This window comes from Arachis hypogaea, chromosome 3, assembly GCF_003086295.3.
Source record: "Arachis hypogaea cultivar Tifrunner chromosome 3, arahy.Tifrunner.gnm2.J5K5, whole genome shotgun sequence".
NCBI lineage: Eukaryota > Viridiplantae > Streptophyta > Magnoliopsida > Fabales > Fabaceae > Arachis > Arachis hypogaea.
The window spans coordinates 33,949,296-33,968,962 of NC_092038.1; the positions used below are offsets into that span (position 1 = coordinate 33,949,296).

At 35.3% G+C, this 19,667-nt stretch overlaps 1 long non-coding RNA gene and 1 other non-coding gene across 2 annotated transcripts; one reads left to right on the forward strand and one right to left on the reverse strand.

The window, feature by feature from the left end:
* Positions 1 to 5,443: 5,443 nt before the first annotated feature.
* On the reverse strand, positions 5,444 to 17,050 carry LOC140183767 (uncharacterized). The gene is made up of 3 exons (XR_011879757.1): positions 16,288 to 17,050; positions 7,352 to 14,037; positions 5,444 to 6,080 (listed from the first exon to the last, which is right to left on the reverse strand). It is a non-coding gene; the product is annotated as an uncharacterized lncRNA (long non-coding RNA).
* LOC112793233 (small nucleolar RNA R71) lies at positions 10,367 to 10,474 on the forward strand. The gene has a single exon (XR_003197936.1). It is a non-coding gene; the product is annotated as a small nucleolar RNA R71 (small nucleolar RNA).
* Positions 17,051 to 19,667: the final 2,617 nt, after the last annotated feature.

The window sequence follows — 19,667 nt, forward strand, 5'->3', positions numbered from 1 at the left end:
AATTATCGACAAATTCTCTTTTCCTTTTGTAATTGATGCTAATTCATTTTCTTTATTTTCGATGAAAATTTCCTTGCAAAATCTATCTGTATTTTCATGGGATAAAATCTGTCGAAAATATCCATTTGTAATAAGTAGTTTTCTAGTAATGATGGTCCATTTTCAATGAAGGGGCGGCCGGTTGGCCGAGACAGCAATCCGTTAGTAAGGAGGGGCAGTCGTGGCTATTGAGTAGGCCATTCGTTAATAGAGGACAAGGCAGAGGTGAGAGGGCAAGGCAGGGAGTAGGCGAGCCTCAAAGGAGGGGGCGGTCCGCCGCTGGTGGAAGGGTACGTGTGGCCTAGGCTTCTGTCTGTCCTGGGGGAGCGGCAGGCGATCGAAGGGCAGAAGGGCGGGTGGGTGGACATTCGTTCGATAAACACAAAATTTTAGAATAAAATAAAACACAAAATAGAAAACTTTTAAATTTCATATTTGAGATATATATACCTTGTGGAGATCTTTTTTTTTAAAGAAATTGTTACGTATGTGCTGTAAAAAGTTTATGTTTCGCAGTTAAGAATTTCTATAATTTGTTTGATCTAACTATATTTTGTCTTTCATTTCACACATTTATGTGTTTACTTTATAAATTTATTTTTTATTACTAATATTTATGTGCTTCTCATTTTAAATTTTTGGACAACCTATTTTGTAACAAACGAGTAATAAATATAAAGAAAGATTAAGCCGTCTTGAGATTATCAGCTGGGAAGATAACATATGTGTATTATGTAATAATGATGTGGAATATATATACGACTTGTTTTTAGGCTGTATATTTTCTTGGCAGGTTTAGAGTGTTTGGTTATCGGTAATTAGCCGACAGTGATCTTTTCCGGTGTCGATGAAAGAACATTTCCTTTGTTGGACAGAGGAACCGAGGAGGAAGGCTGATAGAGAGCAATGGTTGAGATGCTTTTACGCGATTCTTTGGAACATCTGGTTGGAAAGAAATAGAAGAACTTTTAGAATAAAAGCAAATGTGCGGAAGATATTATCAGCATGACCGTGATGAGCTATAACGGGTGAAAAGGGGTGGATCCGTTTAATTGTTGATGGCTATGCCGGAGATGACATGGGATTCTTTTTTGTGTTGTTGTGTTAGTTCTCTAATTTTGATTTGGTGTATTGTCAGGTTAGTTTGTTCCACTATATTGTGTTGAGATCCTTGTTTATATATATATATATATATATATATAATTTCAAAAAACACAAAAATTAAGCATTTTTTACCTCCCTTTTGATGATAAACACAAAAAAATTGGATAGAAATATAAAAAGTAAACACAAATAATTTGGGTATATAATGAGTTTTTTTAATGAAATTTATGTTTTTGTGTGCAAAAATTTTTATGTTTTGTAGTTAAAAACTTGTGTTTTTTATTTTATGTTCATATTCATAAATTGTAGTATTTTTTACTAAAGGTATTGTGTTTTTTATTTTTTTAGTTAAAATTTTTTTTGTGACAAATATTCAGAAAATAAACACAAAACTTTTTGAAATAAAATGCAGAATTTGTGAAAGAAAACATAAGAATTTTATATTTTTGTTTTATTTATTTTGTTTATAAACATTTTTTTTTAAATATTTGTTTTTCTTTTTTCTTTTTTTGGTTTTTTTTCCCTTTTTTTTTCTTCTTTTACTTTCTTTTTGTTTTTGTTATCTAAAAAAATAAAATGGGAAAAAATATAGAGCTAAGCAATAAAGAAAAGTAAAGAAAAAAAAAGGATGAGCAAGAAAAACAATAGTAGAGGAAAATGAATTAAAAAACGAAAATAAAAAAAGTAGGATCAACATTAGTAAAAAAAATAAAGCATGTTGTAAAATAAATAAATAAAAAAATATAATAAATATAAAATAAAGAAGTGTAAACAAAAGACTCTAATATTGATATTCATCAATATAATTATCTCACTATAATAATAGAAGTAATTCATATATTTACTAGTATTATATATGTATTGCAACTTAAAACCCACGGAGAAATATAGAAAGAGAGAGAATTTTATATGTTATTGTAGTGTGTATTGCTTCAGAACAAACTCATATTTATACATGTATAGAGTCCTCTTTTTTTAATTTCATTAAATATAATTTTTCTTGGTAACAAAAAGCTGAGCCGCCCATGTTAAATGGGAATCCATCTCATAATTATCACAACACTTCTCTTTGAATGACTATTTAGGATTATACATCATTAAAACCGTACTAAAAAAAATTCAATAGAAAAAAAAACTTTAGTGAAAGAAAAAGAGTATAAAATCTTTTGTGATGGGGATTGCCACATTAAAAACCTTGTCAAGAAAAATCAAATGGGAAAAAACCTGAACAAGGGAAAAAGAGTACAGTCTCTCCCTCTTATCGACATTATTTAATATCTCGAAATCGGCGCATCTCAATCTGATGTACCAATTTTTCAAAGGAAGATTTTGGGAGTGACTTTGTAAATAAATCTGCTAGATTATCGCTTGAGCGGGTCTGTTGGATATCAATTGTTCCTTAATTTTAAAGGTCATGAGTGAAGAAGAATTTGGGAAAAATATATTTTGCTCTATCACCTTTGATGTATCCACTCTTAAGTTGAGCAGTGCATGCTGTATTATTTTCAAACAGAACAGTTGGAGCTATCTTATGATCAATCAATCAACATGATAACAGAATATATTGGATTGAACTCCTGAACCAAAAACACTTGCGACTAGCTTCATGTATTGCTAGTATTTCAGCATGATTAAAGGATGTTGCTGCAATCGTCTGTTTCGTGGACCTCCATGATATAGCTGTACCACCATATGTGAACAGATATCCTATTTGAGATCTCCCTTTGTGTGGGTCAGACAAGTATCCTATATCGGCATAGCCAACTAGTTGTGACTTGGATCCATATGGATAAAACAATCTCATATCAACTGTTCTATAAAGATATCGAAAGATTTGTTTGATTCCATTTCAATGTCTTTTGGTTGGAGAGGAACTATATCTTGCTAATAAATTCACAGCAAATGATATACTGGGTCATGTATTATTAGCAAGATACATTAGCACTCCAATGGCACTAAGATATGGTACTTCAAGACTAAGGATATCTTTATTTTTTTTCTTTAAGACAGAATTGATCTTTTTCCACATTCAAAGACCTTACGATCATTGGGGTTCTTAATGGATGTGACTTATCTATATAAAATCTCTTTAAGATCTTTTTTGTGTATATTGTTTGATGAATAAAGATCTTATTTTTTGTATGCTCGATCTGCAGGCCGAGACAAAATTTAGTCTTTTCAAGATCTTTCATCTCAAACTCTTCTTTTAGAGCTTTTATAATTGTTGGAATCTCTTCAGGAGTTCCAGTGATATTTAAATCATCAATGTACACAGCAATTATAATGAATCCAGATACAGATTTCTTTATGAAAATACATGGGTAGATATTATCATTCTTGAATCCATTTTTTACCAGATACTCAATAAGACGATTATACCACATTCGTCCAGATTGCTTTAGACTATATAAAGATCTTTGCAATTTGACTGTGTATAATCCCTGTGAACATTCATTGGATGGTTTAGATATCTTTAGTCATTTAGGAACTTTCATATAGATATCACGATCTAATGAACTATATAAGTAGGCTGTTACCACATCCATTAAATGCATACGTAGTTTATCATATGCGGATAAACTGGCTAAATAACGCAATGTTATTTGTATCCATTACAGCGGAATATGTTTATTCATAATCTATACCGGACCTTTGTGAAGAAACCTTGTGCCACAAGTTGAGTTTTATAGCATACAACTTCATTTTTCTCATTTTGTTTTCTCACAAATATCCATCTGTATCCAACAAGTTTTACATCTTCTGCTATACGGACTACAGATCCAAAGACTTCATGTTTTGCAAGTGAGTCTAATTCAGCCTTCATAGCTTCTTTCATTTTTGGACAATCATTCATTTGTTGACATTCTTCGACTGTTCTTAGCTCAAGATCCTTACTTTCATGCATGATATTTAATGCTACATTATCTGCAAATATTTCATTGATAATTGTCCTTTTCAGGTCTCATTTTTCTCCTGTAAAGACATAATTTATCAAGATCTCATCATTTTCAGAATTTTCAGGTACCTGAATGTGTAACACCCTAACTTTTAGCACGTCTTGATCGTACTAAAGATAAGGCGTTATCCTTTTGTCAGCTATTTAATATTGAACTTCTACATGTTAACTTGTCGATAGTTTTTCAGAAAAACAAAATTCTTTTTATTTTGATATATACCTCAAGCTCAACTATGTCAGATAAACATATACTCACATAACTATTATTAATACATAATAATAATTCATGCAAGACTCAACTATAAACCTACCCCTCTATAAAAATACACTTTAAAACATCAAGGGCGAGGGGAAAATAAAATCAAAGATTAAACCAAAAACTAAAAATACGATTACATATATATGTAAAACCTTGTGGATTAGTCGCGGCTCCTCGTCGAGGATTCCTGAACCTGTTGCTAAAACAAAAGATATGTTAGGGGTGGTGCACGAAATTGTGATCACACTTTTCACAACTCCACACAACTAACCAGCAAGTGCACTGGGTCGTCCAAGTAATATCTTACGTGAGTAAGGGTCGATCCCACGGAGATTGACGGCTTGAAGCAAGCTATGGTCATCTTGTAAATCTCAGTCAGGCGGATTCAAATGGTTTTGAGGTTTTGATAATTAATAGATAAAAACATAAAATAAGATAAAGATACTTATGTAATTCATTGGTGAGAATTTCAGATAAGCGTTTGAAGATGCTTTGTTGCTTCTGAATCTCTGCTTTCCTGTTATCTTCCTCCAATTATGCATCCTCCCTTCCATGGCAAGCTGTAAGTTGGTGGATGACCGCTGTCAATGGCTATCATCCGTCCTCTTAGTGAAAATGGTCTGACTACGGCTCTCACCACAGGGCTAATCATCTGTCGGTTCTCACTTGTGTCGGAATAAGATCCATTGATCCTTTTGCACACTGTCACTGCGCCCAACAGTCGCGAGTTTAAAGCTCGTCACAGTCATCCCCTCCCAGATCCTACTCAGAATACCACAGATAAGGTTTAGACTTTTTGGATCTCAGAAATGCTGCCAATTGTTTCTAGCCTATACCACAAAGGTTCTGATCTCACTGATTTGAATGCTCTGTTGTCAGGAGATGCTAGTCAAACACATGGATCAGAGACCCAAGAGAATATACTCCAGCTGGCGTCCAATGATTACGTTGAACATCATGTAGACCGTTTGTGGTTGTCAGGCACGAGGATCTTGGCTAAGCGAGTACTGAAGATAATGGGTGATTGTCACGGATCATCCCTTCAGTCTGACTTAACGGAATTAAGTACGAGAGTATATCTTGGAGAAGAAGTAGGCGTGAATTGAAAGAAAAACAATAGTACTTGCATTAATTTTTGAGGAACAGCAGAGCTCCTCACCTTAATCTATGAGGTGTAGAAACTCCACCGTTGAAAATACATAAGAACAAAAGGTCTAGGCATGGCCGAATGGCTAGCCTCCCAAATGGCATAAGAATTCGAAAACAGGGAAAGAAGACCCCCATACAATAGTAAAAAGTGCTATTTATACTAAACTAGTAAACTAGGTTTACAGAAAATAAGTAGATAGTGCAGAAATCCACTTCCGGGGTCCACTTGGTGTATGCTTGGGCTGAGCTTTGAAGCTTTCACGTGCATAGGCCATCCTTGGAGTTAAACGCCAGCTTGGGTGCCAGTTTGGGCGTTTAACTCCAGCTTTGGTGCTAGTTCTGGCGTTTTACGCCAGAAAAAGTCTCTGGTGGCCGTTTGGACGCCAGTTTGGGCCATCATGTCTCAGGCAAAGTATAGACTATTATACATTGCTGGAAAGCCCAAGATGTCTACTTTCCAACACAAGTGAGAGCGCGCCAATTGGGAGTTCAGAATCCAACAGCATTTACAGTCCTTTCTCAGCCTCTGAATCAGATTTTTGCTCAGGTCCCTCAATTTTAGCCAGAAAATACCTGAAATCAAAGAAAAACACAAAAATTCATAGTAAAGTCCAGAAATGTAAATTTTGCATAAAAACTAACAAAAATATACTAAAAAGTAACTAAAACATACTAGAAATTACCTAAAAACAATGCCAAAAAACGTATAAATTATCTGCTCATCACAACACCAAACTTAAATTGTTGCTTGTCCCCAAGCAACTGAAAACAAAATAGGATAAAAAGGAGAGAATATACAATAAATTTCAAAATATCAATGAAGTTTAGTTCCAATTAGATGAGCGGGACTAGTAGCTTTTTACTTCTGAACAGTTTTGGCATCTCACTTTATCCTTTGAAATTCAGAATGATTGGCATTTATAGGAACTCAGAATTAAGATAGTGTTATTGATTCTCCTAGTTCAGTATGTTGATTCTTGAACACAGCTACTTATGAGTCTTGGCCGTGATCCTAAGTATCTTATTTTCCAGTATTACCACCAGATACATAATTGCCACAAACACATAACTGGGTGAACCTTTTTAGATTGTGACTCAGCTTTGCTAGAGTCCTCAGTTAGAGGTGTCCAGAGTTCTTAAGCACACTCTTTTACTTTGGATCACGACTTTAACCACTTAGTCTCAAGCTTTTCACTTGGACCTTCATGACACAAGCACATGGTTAGGGACAGCTTGAATTAGCTGCTTAAGCCAGGATTTTATTCATTTGGGCTCTCCTATCCACTGATGCTCAAAGCCTTGGATCCTTTTTACCCTTGCTTTTTGGTTTAAAGGGCTATTAGCTTTTTCTGCTTGCTTTTTCTTTTTCTTTCTTTTTTTCTATTTTCTCTTTTTTTTGCCTAATTTTTTTTCGCAAGCTTTGTATTTTTTACTTTTTTTTCTTGCTTCAAGAATCAATTTTATGATTTTTCAGATTATCAATAACATTTCTCTTTTTTCATTATTCTTTCAAGAGCCAACAATTTTAACATTCATAAACTTCACTATAAAAAATATGCACTATTCAAGCATTCATTCAGAAAACAAAAATTATTGCCACCACATCAAAATAATTAAACTAATTTCAAGATAGAATTCGAAATTCATGTACTTCTTGTTCTTTTGCAAATAGAAACATTTTTCATTTAAGAAAGGTGAAGGATTCATGGAAAACTCATAGCTTTAAGACATAGACACTAGACACTAATGATCATGTAATAAAGACACAAATATAGACAAAACATCAAGCATAGGAAACTGAAAAATAGAAAAATAAGAACAAGGAAATTAAAGAACAGGTCCACCTTAGTGATGGCGGCTAGTTCTTCCTCTTGAAGATCCTATGGAGTGCTTTAGCTCCTCAATATCTCTTCCTTGCCTTTGTTGCTCCTCCCTCATGGCTCTTTGATCTTCTCTGATTTTATGGAGGATGATGGAGTGCTCTTGGTGCTCCAGTCTCAGTTGCTCCATGTTGGAGCTCAATTCTCCTAAAGAGGTGTTGAGTTGCTCCCAATAGTTATGTGGAGGAAAATGCATCCCTTGAGGCATCTCAGGGACTTCTTGATGAGGGACTTCCTCATGCTTTTGTTGAGGTACACGAGTGGGCTCTCTTGTTTGCTCCATCCTCTTTCTAGTGATGGCTTTTGAGATGAATCTCTCCATCTCCCATGACTCGAAGTTGGAAGCAACTGCCTTCCCTTTCCTCTTCCTAGAGGTTTCTCCGGCCTTAGGTTCCATTAATGGTTATGGAAAAGTAAAAAGCAGAGCTTTTTTTCACACCAAACTTAAAAGGTTTGCTCGTCCTCGAGCAGAAGAAGAAAGAAATGATTAGAGGAAGAAGAGATGAAGGAGATAGAGGTGTGTGAATGGTTTGGCCAAGGGGAGTTTTGGGTGGTTATGATGTGTGAAAGTGAAGGAGTGATGAGGGGTATATATAGGGTAAGGGGGAGAGGGAATCCGTGTGCTAGGGGCTGGGTTTGGGAGGGAAATTCTTTGAATTTGAGTGAGTGGGGGTAGGTGGGTTGTATGATGGGAAAGAGTGGATGGATGTGAGTGGTGAAGAGGTTATGGGGAAGAGGGTCGAATTTGATAGGTGAATGGTGTTTGGGAAAGGGTGTTATGGAAAGGTGTGAAGAGGAGTGAGAATGGATTGGGGTAGGTAGGGATCCTGTGGGGTCTACGGATCCTGAGGTGTCAAGGATTTTTCATCCCTGCACCTTTTTAGCATTTAAACGCCCTCTGTGTGGCATTTCTGGCGTTGAACGCCAGGCTGCTGCCCATTTCTGGAATTAAACACCAGTCTGGCTGCCAGTTCTAGCATTTAACGCCCAGAATGCTGCCAGACTAGGCGTTAAATGCCCATTTTGCTACACTTACTAGTGTTTAATGCTAGCCAGACACCAGACACCCTTTCTGGCGTTTAACGCCCAGAATGGTGCCAGACTGGGCGTCAAACGCCCACTTTGCTAGCATTACTGGCGTTTAGCTCATCCTCCAAGGTGTGCTATTTTTTATTCCTGTTTTAATTTTGTAGCTGTTTTGTGACTTCACATGGTCATCAAACTAAAGAAGACATAGACTAACACTAGAAAATATAATGAAAAAGTAATTAATATAGATAAATAAAATTGGGTTGCCTCCCAATAAGCGCTTCTTTAATGTCAATAGCTTGACAGGAAGCTCTTACAGAGCTTCACAGATGCTCAGAGCATGGTTGTGGCCTCCCAACACCAAACTTAGAAGTTGAGTGTGGGGGCTCTGTCTGACTCTGTATTGAGAGAAGCTTTTCATGCTTCTTCTCCATGTTTACAGAAGAAGATCCTTGAGTCTTGAACACAAGGTTGTCCTCATTCAATTGCAGGACTAACTCTCCTCTGTCCACATCAATCATAGCCCTTGTTGTGGCTAGGAAGGATCTTCCAAGGATGATGGATTCATCCTCATCCTTCCCAGTGTCTAGGATTATGAAGTCAGCAGGGACATAAAGGCCTTCAACCTTCACTAAGACATCCTCTACAAGTCCATAAGCCTATTTCATTGATTTGTCTGCCATCTCTAGTGAGATTCTTGCAGCTTGTACTTAAAGATCCCTAGTTTCTCCATCACAGAGAGTGGCATGAGGTTGATACCTGAACCCAGGTCACACAGAGCCTTTTCAAAGGTCATGGTGCCTATGGTGCAAGGTATTAAGAACTTTCCGGGATCTGATTTCTTTTGAGCCAATGTCTGCTGAATCCATGTATTCAGTTCATTGATAAGCAATGGAGGTTCATCCTCCCAAGTCTCATTACCAAATAACTTGGCATTCAGCTTATAATTGCTCCCAGATACATAGCAACTTGCTCTTCAACAATGTCTTCACCCTCTTCAGAGGAAGAATATTCATCAGAGCTCATGAATGGCAATAGTAAGTTCAGTGGAATCTCTATGGTCTATGTATGAGCCTCAGATTCTTTTGGTTCCTCAATAGGGAACTCCTTATTGGTCAGTAGACATCCCTTGAGGTCTTCCTCACTGGGAATCACTGTCTTTTCACTCTCTCCAGGTTCGGCCACTTTGGATGTGGTTATGGCCTTGCACTCTCTTTTGGAATTCTCTTCTATATTACTTGGGAAAGTACTAAGAGGAGTTTCAGTAACTCTTTTACTCAGCTGACCCACTTGTCCCTCCAAATTTCTGATGGAGGACCTTGTTTCAGTCATGAAACTGAGAGTGGCCTTAGATAGATCAGAGACTATGTTTGCTAGGCCAAAGAGGCTCTACTCAGAATTCTCTGTCTGTTGTTGAGAAGATGATAGAAAAGGTTTGCTATTGCCAAACTTATTTCTCCCACCATTATTGTTGTTGAAGCCTTATTGAGGCTTCTGTTGATCCTTCCATGAGAAATTTGGATGATTCCTCCATGAAGAATTATAGGTGTTTCTATAGGATTCTCCCATGTAATTCACATCTTCCATTGCAGGATTCTCAGGGTCATAAGCTTCTCCTTCAGATGAGGCTTCTTTAGCATTGCCGGATGTAGCTTGCAATCCAGTCAGATTTTGAGAAATCATATTGACTTGCTGAGTCAATATTTTATTCTGAGCTAATATGGCATTCAGAGTATCAATCTCAAGAACTCCTTTCTTCTGAGTCATCCCATTATTCACAAGATTTCTTTCAGAAGTGTACATGAACTGGTTATTTGCAACCATCTCAATGAGTTCCTAGGCTTCTGCAGGGGTTTTCAGATGAAGAGATCCACCAGCAGAATGGTCCAATGACATCTTGGACAATTCAAACAAACCATCATAGAATATACATATGATGCTCCATTCTGGAAGCATGTCAGAAGAACACTTTTTGGTTAATTACTTGTATCTTTCCCAAGCTTCATAGATGAATTCACCTTCCTTCTGTTTGAAGGTTTGGACTTCAACTCTAAGCTTGCTCATCTTTTGAGGTGGAAAGAATTTGGTCAAGAAAGTATTGACCAACTTGTCCCAAGAGTTCAGGCTTTCTCTAGGTTGTGAGTCTAACCATGTTCTAGCTCTGTCTCTTACAGCAAAGGGGAAAAGCATAAGTTTGTAGACCTCAAGATCAACCCCATTGGTCTTAACAGTATCACAGATTTGCAAGAATTCAGCTAAGAACTGATGAGGATCTTCCGATGAAAGTCCATGAAACTTGCAATTTTGCTGCATTAGAGAAACTAATTGAGGCTTAAGCTCAAAGTTGTTTGCTCCAATGGTAAGAATTGAGATGCTTCTTCCATAGAAGTTGGAAGTTGGTGCAGTATAGTCACCAAGCATCATCCTTGCATCTCTTGCATTGTTGTTGGATTCGGCTACCATGTCTACTTCTTTTTCAAAATTCTCTAAGAGGTCCTCTCCGGAGTGTTGTACTTTAGCTTCTCTTAGCTTCTTCTTCAAAGTCCTTTAAGGTTCAGGATCAGCTTCAACAAGAATGTTTTTATCCCTGTTTCTGCTCATATGAAAAAGAAGAGAATAAAAGGGAGTAGTGAAATCCTCTATGTTACAGTATAGAGACTCCTTGATGTGTCAGAAGAAAAGGAGTAGAAGAATAAGAAGAGAGAGGAGGTGAGTTCGAAAAAAAATTTTTAGATGAGTGGAGGAGGAATGTTAGCAATTAAATAAAATAAATAGAAAGAGATGAGAGAAAATGAGTTTTCAAAAATTTAAAAGAAATAACATTTAAATTAGGATTTAAAACAATTAGTTAATTAAAAAGATTTTTGAAAAAGGGGTTAGCGATTTTCAAAAATGAGAAGTGAAAAAGATTTGAAAATAAATTTTGAAAAAGATAAGGAGTTAGAAAAAGATTTTGAAATTAAAATTAAAAAAAAAAAGATGTGATTGAAAAAGATCTGATTGAAAAAGGATATGATTGAAAAGATATAATTGAAAAGAAAATTAAAAAGGGAATTAAAAAGATTTGATTTTTAAAATTGATGAATTGACTAACAAGAAACTAAAAGATATGATTTTAGAATTCAAAGATTGAACCTTTCTTAACAAGAAAGTAACAAACTTAAAAGTTTTGAATCAAAACATTAATTGTTAGCAAGGATTTTTTTTCTTTTTTTTTTGAAAATTTAAGAAAAAGATTTTTTTTTAAAAATTAGTTTTAAAATTTTCAAAAGCATTAAAAGAGAAAGATAAAATTTTAAAATCAAGAATTAAAACATGAAAATTTGAAAAAAATTTGAATTTGAAACGAAATTACCTCCCCTGTGTCATCCAGATACCCTGGCTAGCATTTAACGCCAGAATTCCTTTCTTACTGGGAATTTTTCTAAACGCCCAGCTTTTTTTCTGTGATTCCTCTGATGTATGTTCTAAATCTTCATTTATCTGTATTATTTACTTGAAAAGAGATATTTTTATTTATTTTTTAATGAGGAGAGAGAAAAATAACAAAATGACACAAAACATGAAAAATTAATATCAAAACAAGTAATGCATGCAAGAACACTTTGAAGGTCAAGATGAACACCAAGAACACTTTGAAGATCATGATGAACATCAAGAACATATTTTGAAAAATTTTTAAGAAAAGAAAGATATGCAAGACACCAAACTTAGAAATTTTTAATGTTTAGACACTATGGATTTGAAAATAAATATGAAAAACAAGAAAAGACACAAAATTGGAAAATTTAAAGATCAGAACAACGAAAATCATCAAGAACAACTTGAAGATCAATGAAGAACACAATGCATATGTTTTTGAAAATTAAGAAAAATTAAAGCATGTAATTGACACCAAACTTAAAATTTAACACTAGACTCAAACAAGAAACACAAAATATTTTTGGTTTTTATGATTTTATTAAATTTTTTTGTATTTTTATTTTTCTTTTTTTCGAAAATAAAAATAAAAGAGAGCTTAAACATAAAATAAAATTACCTAATCCAAGCAACAAGATGAACCGTCAGTTGTCCAAACTCGAACAATCCCCGGCAACGGCGCCAAAAACATGGGTGCACAAAATTGTGATCACACTTTTCACAACTCCGTACAACTAACCAGCAAGTGCACTGGGTCATTCAAGTAATACCTTACGTGAGTAAGGGTCGATCCCACGAAGATTGACGGCTTGAAGCAAGCTATGGTCATCTTGTAAATCTCAGTCAGGCGGATTCAAATGGTTATGAGGTTTTGATAATTAACAGATAAATAAAACATAAAACAAGATAAAGATACTTATGTAATTCATTGGTGGGAATTTTAGATAAGCATTTGGAGATGCTTTGTTGCTTCTGAATCTTTGCTTTCCTGTTGTCTTCCTCCAATTATGCATCCTCCCTTCCATGGCAAGCTATAAGTTGCTACCATCCGTCCTCTCAGTGAAAATAGTACGGCTACGGTTCTCACCACAGGGCTAATCATTTGTCGGTTCTCACTTGTGTCGGAATAAGATCCATTGATCCTTTTGCGCACTATCACTGCATCCAACAATCGCGGGTTTGAAGCTTGTCACAGTCATCCCCTCCCAGATCCTACTCAGAATACCACAGATAAGGTTTAGACTTTTTGGATCTCAGAAATGCTGCCAATTGTTTCTAGCCTATACCACGAAGGTTCTGATTTGAATGCTCTGTTGTCAGGAGATGCTAGTCAAACGCATGGATCAGAGACCCAAGAGAATATACTCCAGCTGGCATCCAATGACTACGTTGAACATCATGTAGACCGCTTGTGGTTGTCAGGCACACGGATATTGGCTAAGCGAGTACTGACGATAGTGGGTGATTGTCACGGATCACCCCTTCAGTCTGACTTAACTGAATTAAGTACGAGAGTATATCTTGGAGAAGAAGTAGGTGTGAATTGAAAGAAAAACAATAGCACTTGCATTAATTCATGAGGAATAGCAGAGCTCCTCACCTTAATCTATGAGGTGTAGAAACTCCACCGTTGAAAATACATAAGAACAAAAGATCTAGGCATGGCCGAATGGCCAGCCTCCCAAATGGCATAAGAATTCGAAAACACGGGAATAAGACCCCCATACAATAGTAAAAAGTGCTATTTATACTAAACTAGTAAACTAGGTTTACAGAAAATGAGTAGATAGTGCAGAAATCCACTTCCTAGGCCCACTTCGTGTGTGCTTGGGCTGAGCTTTGAAACTTTCACGTGCATAGGCCATCCTTGGAGTTAAACTCCAGCTTGGGTGCCAGTTTGGGCATTTAAGTCCAGCTTTGATGCCAGTTCTGGCGTTTTATGCCAGAAAAAGGTCTCTGGTGGCCGTTTGGACGCCAGTTTGGGCCATCAAGACTCGGACAAAGTATAAACTATTATACATTTTTGGAAAGACCAAGATGTCTACTTTCCAATGCATTTGAGATCGCCCCAATTGGGCTTCTGTAGCTCCAAAAAATCCACTTTGAGTGCAGGGAGGTCAGAATCCAACAGCATATGCAGTCCTTTCTCAACCTCTGAATCAGATTTTTGCTCAGGTCTCTCAATTTCAATGAGAAAATACCTGAAATCACAGAAAAACACACAAACTCATAGTAAAGTCCAGAAATTTGAATTTTGCATAAAAACTAACAAAAATATACTAAAAAGTAACTAAAACATACTAGAAATTACTTAAAAACAATACCAAAAAGCGTATAAATTATCCGCTCATCAGGGGGTGAGAACTTCGTCCTCGCATATTCTCAGTAGGGATAGTGAATGCCGTAAAAATATAGAATAAAATACAAATAGTTAACTCATATCCCAAATACAGTTTTCTTTATTAAACCCTTAAATTCTTCCTAGGTCATACTTAAAGTCGTTTAAAATCCTTTTCTTTAAATCACATTACTAAGTTCGTAACCTAACAAAATAACCAATTAAGCGCACAAGCGAGTCACCAAGGCAAACAACACAATCACACAGAAAATACAACAAGCAAAACACAAACAAATACAAATGTACAAACAATATGATGCATGCCTATTCCTAGTGCAGGCCCTGAGCTCATGCGTTGGTTGTTTACTCGCAACCCGACGTTACTCGGAGTGAACCCCGAATATGGTTCCTTTACTGTGTCAGTTAGACACATTGGCAGCACGGTTACCCATGTCAGTTAGGTCTCATCATAATAACATTTTAATGTGTATCATAGTAAGGAATAGCGCTATCAGTTAGACAAATATTTCCGCATTAGCAATCTCAGGCTATCAATTAGGCGGGCACTTTTGCATTAGCAGTTTGGCACAAGGCCCATTTAACTTACAATTCTCATTTATTTATTTCATTCATTACTTCCATTTTCTTTTCCTCTAAGTATCTTTTCCATTCTTTAATTCCCACTTTCTATTATGCCTCCTCTTCACCTTACAGCTAAGCATACCTCTGCATCACCGTGAAATTAGGTGTACCTCTGTATCACCATTTAACTTTAAACGTGTCCTAGGGATAACTTACACACCTTTGTTTAACTAAGTTCATACATTATGACAAATTTGCACATATCCTTTGGTTCTAAGCCAAGTTTTACCACATTTGGATTAGAATTGAATTTGGTAGCCAACTTAATAAAATCTGTTGCTGCACTAAAGAGAATTCAGAAAAACAAATACAACAAGCAGCCCTATTTTTGATAAATCTATAATAAATTCAATTCTAATCTATTACTTTTAAATTTTGGTGAGGATACACTCAACACCTCTAAGTGTTAGAACAATCAAATTTCAGATTCATAACACCTCGTTTGATTAATTAAATATCAATTGGAAGTGCTGCCCTATTTTTAGTAATTGGTTATGAATTCTTTGTGAACAACCCAGCTTCCAAGAGACATAACTAACTCTACAAAATAGCAATGGATATGGAATTTGTACTCACTTAAAATAGACTGATAGATATTTTAAAATCCTTTTGAAAGAAACTCAAAATTCCAAATAAATCAAAAGTTATAGCGGCTAAAAGTTGGTACTATAGAACCAAAAAATTAGAAAATTCTGTAGCAACTACTAAACTTAAAAAATTCATATCTTCCATACCACGTGGCCAAATTTTCTGAAATTTTTATGGAGTAATCTTAACTTCTTGAAATTTAATAGAAAAATATATTGGTTCAAAATTATATCTAGATTACTCCCAGTTTTTATTTTGGTTTGCTGCCAATTATGCAGAAAATTTTGCATTAAGTAATTTAACAACATTTCTTACCAAACTATATATTCAAGCCTAAAATTCTACTAAAACTACAATTCCGACTTTTTTTTGACTAATCAAAGTTGCCAAAGTATTTAGCATAGCCCCAGGAGTTCAGACTCTTCCATTCACCATTTTCACATGTGGACATATACTTAATTGAACATGTACTTTTCTGCACTATCATAAATATAATTTCTTTCTATAGGAGCTCAACATCAATCATACACATAATAAATCATCAATTATCATCATTCAAGCACACAATAATTCATCAATCTATAACGAACCATCATTCATCACAATACAACAAGCAGCAACTATGACCATATCATCATCAATAACAGAATCTCAATTTACAAATACACATATAACTCATCTAATCACCCAATTCCTTACAGCACCATCAATCCTACCAAAACTCAGCAATATACTCAAATATACTCATATTTACTAACTGTTTCCAACTTCATCAATTCTCATTAATTGGTCATGCATAGCATTTACAAATCATTTGTAATTATTCAGTAAGCTTTTTGGCATTCCTAATTTAAAAACTCTTAATTTCAAAACGAACCCCTACCTTGGTTAATCAAATTTGAAAGGAATCGGATACGAACTGCGACGGTGACTGCTGGCTAACTACACCAATAACGCAACAACTGTATCACCCATCAATGACCAGCGTTGACAACAGCAATAACGTTCTCAAACAGAACCAGCAGTGGTCTTTACAGTCTTAGGGTAGCACCAGCGTCAACACTTGACATAATTGTAGCAGAAAATGGGAGTGAAAGGGGCAAATTGAGAAATAGTAGCAGCAGCAATCGCAGAGAGGCACAAGGGTGACGGTAGTGGCTCTAGCAGCTAGCCCTAACGACAGCAGTGATGTTACCATCCTTCCCCTCAGTCTCTGTTCTTCAGCGTTCTTCCTCTTCTTCTCTACCCTAACCGGCATTGACGATGGTGAGGGGAGCTTCGGTAGCGGCGTGCGGCAATCGTGGCCACCTGGCGCACCTTCCTTCTCTCTCGTGTTCTCTTCTCCTCTCTCAATCCCTCTTCTCCCTTCTATCTCCCCTAGCTCAGACTCTCTATTTTCCTTTGTGTGTGGTATATGTTGGTGAGAATAAGGGGTAGAAAACAAAGGAATGTGGATGAATAAGGGAAGGATTAGTAGCAATGTATGTGTGGTAACTATTCGATGAAGAATGAGTGGTGAAGAGCTAAGGGACGTGGCTGAGGGAGTGAAAGATGAGTGTCACTGGGAGTGAGTCATGGTGTTGGTGAGGAAGAAAAGAACGCGTGTCCTTAGCGAGGCTGAAAGTATAATTAGTGAGTGTGTAGCTAATTCTAGAGTTAGAAAAATACATACTAATAGTATAAAAAATTCACAAAATCTTTAGATTAAAAATAATAATTTGAAATTTAATCATGATACTAGAAATTATTTTGAGAACATATAAAATTTAATTTATTAGCATACTAAAAAATTCAAATAAGTATTTCCAATTTAAAATTTAAAATAATCTAATTAATCATCTTTTATAAAATACAAGTTTAAATCCAAAACACAAATTACTTTAATTAAGTTATATCATTTTCATCATTTCTTCGATTATTCAAAGTATCAAAAAATTTATTTTAATTACATTTAGAGAAATAATTTTCTTTAAATAAAATTATCAACAATTATCATAAACAAACTAATAACTCATTATTTATTTTTTTTATAAAAAACTGAGGTTGTTATATCCTATCCACCTTACAAAAATTTTTGCCCTCTAAAATTGATATAAGATGGAAGAGATTCATTTCAACTCCACTTTCAAAAATATCAAAGAAAAGAAATAGAAAGGTTTGGCATGTTCAGTTTTTCAAATGTGAAAGAAATCATATCCTATGAAGATGACAGAAATAGTGTAGTGTACTGCAGAGATTTAAAAAGGTGCTTAGAATTATACTCTAACAAGGATGCACAAAATAATGATAGGTAGACAATGATAGGAAATAATGTTCCAAAAGATTCAAGCAATAACTAGAAACATACTCAAATAAGGATATGTATGAACGATAAGATATGATCAGAAGATATTCAAACACATCCCAAGAAGGAAGTTCGAAACAAAGAATTCCATTGTAAGTAATCAAGGAAGAGATTCAGATTAGCACGAATAAGGATTATATGTTGATCAATAAGGAGCTACCCCCTAGAACTTAACTTCTAACGTTTCCAAACCCTGTAATTCGCATTAGCTATTACTTCTATTTTGTCCATAATAACCCATTAGTATTCCCATATATATAAGTCATTAGTATTAAGTTGGCCAGACTTAATACCATGAGGAATGCAATGGTCGACTAACAGCATTAATCAATAGACAGTCATGCATCTAAACTTAAACTCTTGTCATTAGAACAAGTCCTACCGCATGACAGACACACAGAGCATACAGTAAAGCATAGTCAATCCATCCCCAGGGCTCTAATAGGAACGAACTGCTCTGATATCATAATGTAATACCCTAACTTTTAGCACGTCATGATCGTACTAAAGATAAGGCATTATCTTTTATCACCTATTTAATATTGAGCCTCTACATGTTAACTTGTCGATAGTTTTTCAGAAAAACAAAATTCTTTTTATTTTGGTATATACCTCAAGTTCAACTATGTCAGATAAATATATACTCACATAACTACTATTAATACATAATAATTATTCATGCAAGACTCAAATATAAACCTACCCTTATCAACAATTATCATAAACAAACTAATAACTCAATATTTATTTTTTTTATAAAAAACTGGGGTTGCTATAGAACGTCTTCTGACGTCAAAACTATATCAGAATTTTGGACAAATGTAGGTATCATGTCTTTATCTTTTTCAATAGGAAAAGTATTTACCTCTTTTCTTTTTCGAGGATTTTTGTCTTTAGAACTGACAGGTCTACCACGCTTCTGGCGTGAATTTGTTTCAATGACCACTTTTAAATTAAGGCATTTTCAGCTGGTATATAAGATTTGGTTATCCTCTTTGTATCAGAAAATGCATCAGGGAATTCATTTGCTATTCTTTGCGAATGTATGATCTTTTGAACTTCTAGTTCACATTACCCTGATCGAGGATCTAAATGCGTCAAGGATGATGCATTCCAATTAAGTTCCTTTTCAAGAAGCTTATTCTCTCCACCTAATGTTAGAAGTTTTGATTCATCAAAATGACAATCTGTAAATCGAGCTTTAAACACATCTCATGTTTGTATCTCAAGATACCTCACTATAGTGGGAGAAGTATATCCAACATATATCTCCAATTTTCTTTGGAATCTATTTTGGTGCGAGAAGGTGGTGCAATGGGAATATATATCGCACACCCAAATGTTCTTAAATGAAAAATATTTGGCTGCTAGCCAAAAGCTAATTGCATAGGAGAGAACTGATGGTAACTTGTTAGCCTCAAACGAATAAGTGCTGCGACATGTAAAATAGTATGTCCCCAAGCTGAGATTGGGATATTTGTTCTCATAAGTAAGGGTCTAGCAATTAATTAGAGGCGTTTAATAAATGATTCTGCTAACCCATTTTGTGTGTGAACATGAGCTACTGGATATTCAACGCTTATTCCGTTAGCCATACAATAAAAGTCAAAGGCTTGGAAAGTGAATTTACCAATATTATCAAGACGAATTGTTTTGATTAGATTTTCTGGAAATTGTACTTTTAATTGAATAATTTGAGCAAATAATCTCGCAAACGCTAGGTTGCGAGAAGACAATAAGCACACATGTGACCATCTCGAAGATGCGTCTATTAGGACCATAAAATATCTAAAAGATCCACATGGTGGATGAATAGGTCTACATATATCGCCTTGAATCCTTTTAAAGAATTCAGAGGACTCAAATATAATCTTCAATGATGATGGCCTTAAAATTAGTTTTCCTTGAGAACATGTAGC